Source organism: Penaeus chinensis, chromosome 7 (assembly GCF_019202785.1).
Source record: "Penaeus chinensis breed Huanghai No. 1 chromosome 7, ASM1920278v2, whole genome shotgun sequence".
NCBI classification, from domain to species: domain Eukaryota; kingdom Metazoa; phylum Arthropoda; class Malacostraca; order Decapoda; family Penaeidae; genus Penaeus; species Penaeus chinensis.
Genome location: NC_061825.1, coordinates 40,016,465 through 40,023,242, shown reverse-complemented (window position 1 = coordinate 40,023,242; position 6,778 = coordinate 40,016,465). Strand labels below are relative to the sequence as shown.

Sequence of the window (6,778 nt, the reverse complement as noted above, 5' to 3'; positions counted from 1 at the left end):
TAACTTCAAATATTATTCGTTGCCTGCTCAGATTATATATATCAGCAAGTGTAGTTTTTCCCTTTCTTTATGATAACATCATTACATTTTCCTGTAAATGAGTACATTGTATTCCATGTTGCATGCCATAAATGAAAGACTGTGGCTATGTCTACATTATCATAATGCAATGTCTACTAAATATTTTACCAAGAGTTCCAGTTGCATGTGCGCACTATGGAATTCTTCAACCCTGTTGTAATCACAGTACCAAATTAGTCACTATATTGTCCAACGCTGGGGGCTGTGCCCCCTGAAACCCCCTTCCTTGATTTGATACCACCCCCAACCCCTGACCAGAAAAAGAAAGAATTCTCCACATATTCGCGGCAGGAGAGAGTGTCAGACAGACGTGGCACAACCCACATGTCTGTCGCACGTTCTACCCTGCCGTGAGTTGAGCGAGAATTCCACACTAAGCAGGCGCGACTGATACCCCCGTAAAAGCTAGTTCATGGACCCTGCACTGCGTTACTGTAAATAGAGTCACCTCGTAAATGAAGAGCCTCTCTATCTTCGGTCGCTCTATCCACTATATGCAGTTTACCCTGTACCATATGGCTGTGTGAAACAAACTATACCGAAAATAATACAAATCTACGAGATCTACAGCCCATTGATCTTAATAAGTTTAAAATAATGAATATATGCGAACCTCTAGACTGAAGACAAGTTATCAAGTCACAATTGTTGATCAGATGTTTCAACAACGAAACTAAATATACAATTGTTAAAACAAAAGCGAAAAAGTAAGACACTTACCTATATGTATGCTTTTAAAAGTATATATATTACTGGTAAAATAAAGCAACTAAATCTTGCTGGCTCACAGCAAAGCACAGTACATGTTGTATGTTTACGCCAAGGACCGCGAGTATAAAGTCTGAATAGGATGTATAAAATGTAGGTTTATTCCATATATATATATATGTGTGTGTGTGTGTGTGTGTGTGTGTGTGTGTGTGTGTGTGTGTGTGTGTGTGTGTGTGTGTGTGTGTGTGTGTGTGTGTGTGTGTGTGTGTGTGTGTGTGTGTGTGTGTGTGTGTGTGTGTGTGTGTGTGTGTGTGTGTGTGTGTGTGTGTGTGTGTGTGTGTGTGTGTGTGTGTGTGTGTGTGTGTGTGTGTGTGTGTGTGTGTGTGTTTGTGTGTGTGTGTGTGTGCTCACTCTCACATATATATATATATATATATATATATATATAGAGAGAGAGAGAGAGAGAGAGAGAGAGAGAGAGAGAGAGAGAGATAGATAGTTTATAAAATTATCGGTCGCTTCAAATATATATATATATATATATATATATATATATATATATATAGAGAGAGAGAGAGAGAGAGAGAGAGAGAGAGAGAAGGAGAGACTTTTTTTTTACTTTGACTAGTATATGTATGTATATATTTATGTGTGTGAGACAAAAGCTTACAGCTCAAAAGGGTAAGGTAACGTAGGTTATCCTCACCCCTATCTTAAGAAGTTCCTGTGTGTGCTCACATCTCAAATACAGAACTTGGATATATGAGCAGATTAGAATATATACAATACTTAAAATAGAAAAATACAAGTGTTCATAATTAATGGTTTACATATCAGTATAGTGATATAACACGATAGTTTTCCACTTTCATCTTGATTAGTCCTCATAATCACATACGACACACACAATATATTATATGCGCGCAATATATAATAATAATCCAGGAGAAAAGGTTAATAGTTTGTTGAGTGAGATGTTAGTGTCTCAGGAGAATCATGCATAACACGCGACGGTCATCCTCAACTTAGTAAAAACCTGCTCAAGACATAGTCTCAACAGGAGTAAATCAGCCTTCGTTCCTGTACCTATTCGCCAGGTAGGATTATACTAATCGCGCTAAATGCCTGTACCTCTTCAAAACCTCAAATACCTGACCATTCCTAATCACCATTACAGTCTGTTCAGGTGAGCCTGTTATATCTGCATTTCTATATGTCTGAAGCATAGGGCACTGTAATATATAGTGTATCAAGGTTTGTGCTCTAGGTAATCTACATATCCTGCATTCTTTATCCTGCTCGCTTATTTTAACGCCTAACTGCCAGAAATATTTATGCCCAAGACTTATCCTCATGTAAACAGTCTTTCCATTTACTCTTGCCCCTCCCATATGTAAAATCTGTGTTTATCGTTAGATGCACGCAGTGTCTCTAAGTGTCGCTCGGCTGAATCGCCTCGCCTTTCTTGGCCTGGTCATAGTCTGACTGTATCCTCTTCACATTGCTCCTTGCCTGTTTAAGAGTCTGCGTGCACTTAATGTCCACCTCATGCTCCCTGGTCGACCCTTTCGCAACCTCATCAACAGCTTCATTGAAGGTGACGCCGACGTGCGAAGGGGTCCGGACAAATGTAACCACACGCCTCAGACCCGCAACCTATGAGCTATCACACGACACTCGTCAACTAAGTGGGCAAACACAGGGTCCTTATTGTTAAGTGAGTCCAATACCCCCCTTTTGTCCACATAGAAGTAAGTCTCACCCCAGTGCTTGTAGTGCGCACTCCACACTCTCAGTGAACTGTCTGTTGGTAACTCCACACCCAGCTCTGCCATCATCCAATACTGACTTGATAAACATGAACAATATCAAGTCGTGTTAGACTATTATATGGCCGCACGTTGCTTCAAGTTGACCTGGCTCATACATGTATTTATTAATAGAGAGAGGGTATACATCTATTTTAATATCCTGATCCTCCCATGGTGGCACTTTAGACGTCTGATGAGACTGACAATAGTTCTTCAGTCCATAATATTGAATGCTATGCCTGAGTTTCTTCATATATCCTCGCTTGCCTTGCCTATAAATTGATCTTATCTTAAAAGTGCTGGCTATCTCTCCCATTAATTTATTTTCACTGACCCCACTCATTAACCTGATGGCCGCGATTGCGTTGATCTCGCTCACTCTGTACAGGGCTTTGCAATCCTGTCTCTGGTCTCATTATATCTATTCTGGTACTTCTTTGACACCCAAGGATTATTCGCATGGCTTCATTCTGTATGGCTTCAAGTTTTCGGAGTCTCCCTTGACAGATTATGGGAAGTGCTGGTGCTGCATAATCCTCCAGAGCTCATACTGTACTAATGTAGACTAATCTCAGTAAGGGAACCCTGGCCCCTACTCCGCGACAAGCAAGTATTCTGAGCGGCCGTAAATGCGCCCTACACTGGGTCAATACAGGATTCACCTCAGCATCTTTATTTGAGGCAGTAAAGCCAATGGAAACACCTAGATATTTATATGTCAATACCTTCTCCACCTGTTTGCCATTTAACCCAAGTCTCACGTTACCCTTTTGTTTACCCTGAAACTTATTTTTTTCTTACTTGATAACCAAACCTAATGTTTGAGTAAGCTTATTAAAGTTGTTCTTCGTGGTATCTTGTATCAATATGTCATCTGCGTATATAATTGGCTGGACGCCCTGAGAATATCTCTCTGAGGCAATTTTGTTCATTAGTACATTAAATAGCCTTGGGCTTAAAACACCTCCCTGTGGAGTACCCAGCTGAAAATTTATCTCCGCTGATAAACATCCTTGAAACCATACACAAGCTCGTTTCTCAAACAAATAGTCACCAATCCACTTCAGCAACTTTCCCGTGACACCTAGCCTTGTTAAACTCACTCATACATAATCACTTCTCCGTTGGCTTTATCAAAGGCTCCTTGAAAATCAACATAAAAATTACACTTCTCTACATCATTTGATAAACACGGAATTAGGCAGTCAGGTGTTCCTTTTCCTTTCATGAAACCGTAAAGATTCCAAGATAGCTTATCTCCAATCCTATACATGAGTCTGTTTAATATTCGTTCCATCACTTTATATAAATAGGATGTCAGAAATACGGGTCTGTATCCTATTTATTTCGGAATAGGTATTATTATGGCTTTTTTCCAGGCCTTCGGCAATCTGCCTTCCAAATAGCTGATTTTGAACAGATCTAATAAAGGATTGTTTTCTATGCTAACTAATGAGTTTAGAATGTCGTATGCTACGCCATCTTCCCCAGGTGATGTACTTTTCCCTCTTTTAACTGCATATAGGAGTTCGTGTGTAGTTATACTGTGACAAGATACTGCAGTGATATTCAGGATGACTCTATTTGCTCCTTTCTTTCAGTTTCCCACGTATCTAAGGCATCACGAGTGCTTTGTGGTATTGAAACCAGAGAAGATGCCTTCCTGAATATGTTTGTTTGTCTCCTCCTGTGGGTGTGGGTGGCCGATGAGATTATGTGTTTTACCCCTCATTTTATTTACAGGATACCATTTCTTTAAGACTAGTGGACGTCTTGTAACTCTGGTAAGTAAATTACTCCCATGCTACGATAATGTTCCAATATTATGAGTCCCCATAAGGCCTTTATCGTGCCCTTGTATTTTTCCGACATTTTCTGAATGGTTGCCCACTCGCCTTGTACGACCTCCCATTTTTTTTTTTCCACTTTAGCAGGAGTGACCTGAATTTCTGATTTTCCTCCCACTATACTTGCTCTTATCTTTTTTTCTTTCCCCTTAATAGTTATTTTACAGTCTACACTACACTCTAAAGGACCACAAATATTTTTAGTTTCCATTTCTGTAGCCAGGCGTTGGGGACTGAAGTCGTACCTCCCTCCGCATATCTGCCTGCGTGGTGGCCCTTTTTCTTGTGCTGCGATTCCTTGCTGGGGAACCGCTGAAATAAAATTTAGTTGTGGCCTTGCTCTGTATGCCAGGAATCCGGAATTGCGGGGGGCTCCGCAACAGCAAGGCTTAACCCTATCTCTTTTCTATTTTGGCTCGGCAAATTCTAGTCATGCTTTCTGCCACAGAACCTGCATCGAGAATCCTGCCGACAAGTCCATGACTTATGGTCCCATGGTCAATACTTGAGGCACATGACTGGTGGCTCCACGTACGGTGCTACCCTCCTGTGCCCCGCTCCAGAGATGAATACCCTCTCTGGCACTTCCCATTTCACGAGGGCAGCGAGCTGACTCCGCTCCTCGCTCCTGCGCACATGCCTCTTTACCCATATAAATATGTCGTCGTCCAACAGAAATTCGGGGTCCAGTATCGTCGGGTATTGGAAAAATGATAAATTTCGTGAGCTTTTCCCCAGCCTTTGGGACTGCATCACAGTCCCCTTGTATCCCTGAGTCAGGGTCTGCTCCGCCTTGCCTGTCCGTATCGCGAGATGCGGCCTCCCTCTGCCTTCCTTCATAAGTGGCTCGAAATCACGGCCCAGTTCCATGGCCCACCTTAATTTCTCCAGGAAACTCATGGCGCAGTCCTGTGGGAATAGCAATCGTTTCCTGCCATTCATATCGGCAACATACTAATTTCCTGCTTTCCTGCTGCTCCTTCTTCGTCCTTCCTCTTCTCCTATTCGCATCCATTCTCATCGTCACTCATGTCCACACCTCCTTCACTTCTTTCCCTCTTATGGGATACACTTGCAACACTGACTCCTAGGAGGAGGTGACAAATTGCTAGAGGGCCAGAGGCTGTAGCCGCTGTTATCAACATCGGCATGGCGTAGCTGCTGGAATCAGCATCACGTGTATAACCTCTGTAGCCACTGCCATCACCATCGGCATGGCGTAGCTGCTGGCATCAGCATCACACGTACATCATCCCCTCGAGGACTTGGTTGACGTTTTCCTCATGGGTTGCGATAAGGATAATGCCATAGCCGTGCTCCTCCGTTTGTATATGTGCTGAATTAGGCCTTGTCCCTAGTGTTGACGTATATATGGAAGGAAGGTTGTCTCACGAAAAGGGGCCATCACAGGTTTATAAAGCAGTTTTGAGAGTGAATACTGGCTCGACAACACGTACATAAGGACCGATCTGAAGACTTCTGTTAAAGGCCTTGACTGTTCCCACTATGCGTATGTATCATACACAGTCATGTATAGATATAGACTAGTGTCCGTATATGTTGTTGTTTACCTTAAGCAGTAGGATATAGTGATATTCTTAGCAACCAGTAAAATGTATTCTTTCTATAGTTATAATATTATAAATACTGATATAATCTCGTTAGTGAATCTAAGTTGAATTGTAACAGTAACTATGATTATCATTGTATTATTATTGTATTGATTATAATTGATATTATATTGATTATGTATTGATTACAGGTTTGACCGCATCCCAATAAATCGTGGAGCGAGTTCTACGCAGTGGTATCAGTCACCTTGAGTTAACACAAATAATCTGAGCGCATGAATTGGCGCTTACAGAAGCACCTCACCCGCTCCCTGTCTTCGCTTCATATATATATCCATATATATATATATATTTATATATATATATTATATATATTATATTATATATATTATATATATATTATATTATATATATTACATATATATTATATTATATATATTATATATTATATATATATATAGAGAGAGAGGAGAGAGAGACTGAGAGAAAGAGAGAGAGAGAGAGAGAGAGAGATTATTTATTATATGTCGCTTCAAATAGAGAGAGAGAAAGAGAGAGCGAGAGATTATTTAAAATTATCAGTCGCTTCAAATAAAGAGAGAGAGAGAGAGAGTTTATTCAAGATTATCTCTCGTTCAAATAGAGAGAGAGAGAGATTTAAAAAAATATATCTGTCGTTTCAAAGAGAGAGAGAGAAAGAGAAAATTATCAATGCCAAGGGAAAACGAGCCACTGAGTACTCTAATGGTCGAGCAAG

The 6,778-nt window shown here is 40.8% G+C and overlaps 1 protein-coding gene across 4 annotated transcripts in view; it reads right to left on the bottom strand.

Annotated features, from left to right (window-relative positions):
- The window catches only part of LOC125027271 (splicing factor 45-like), a 22,439-nt gene extending 21,482 nt beyond the window's left edge, over positions 1 to 957 (bottom strand). For 3 of the 4 annotated variants that reach the window (XM_047616238.1, XM_047616240.1, XM_047616241.1), the window contains exon 1: positions 802 to 957. The gene's annotated coding sequence lies outside the window, so the exon portion shown is untranslated. The remainder of the gene's footprint in view (positions 1 to 801) is intronic. The other variant, XM_047616239.1, reaches the window with a different exon arrangement.
- Positions 958 to 6,778: the final 5,821 nt, after the last annotated feature.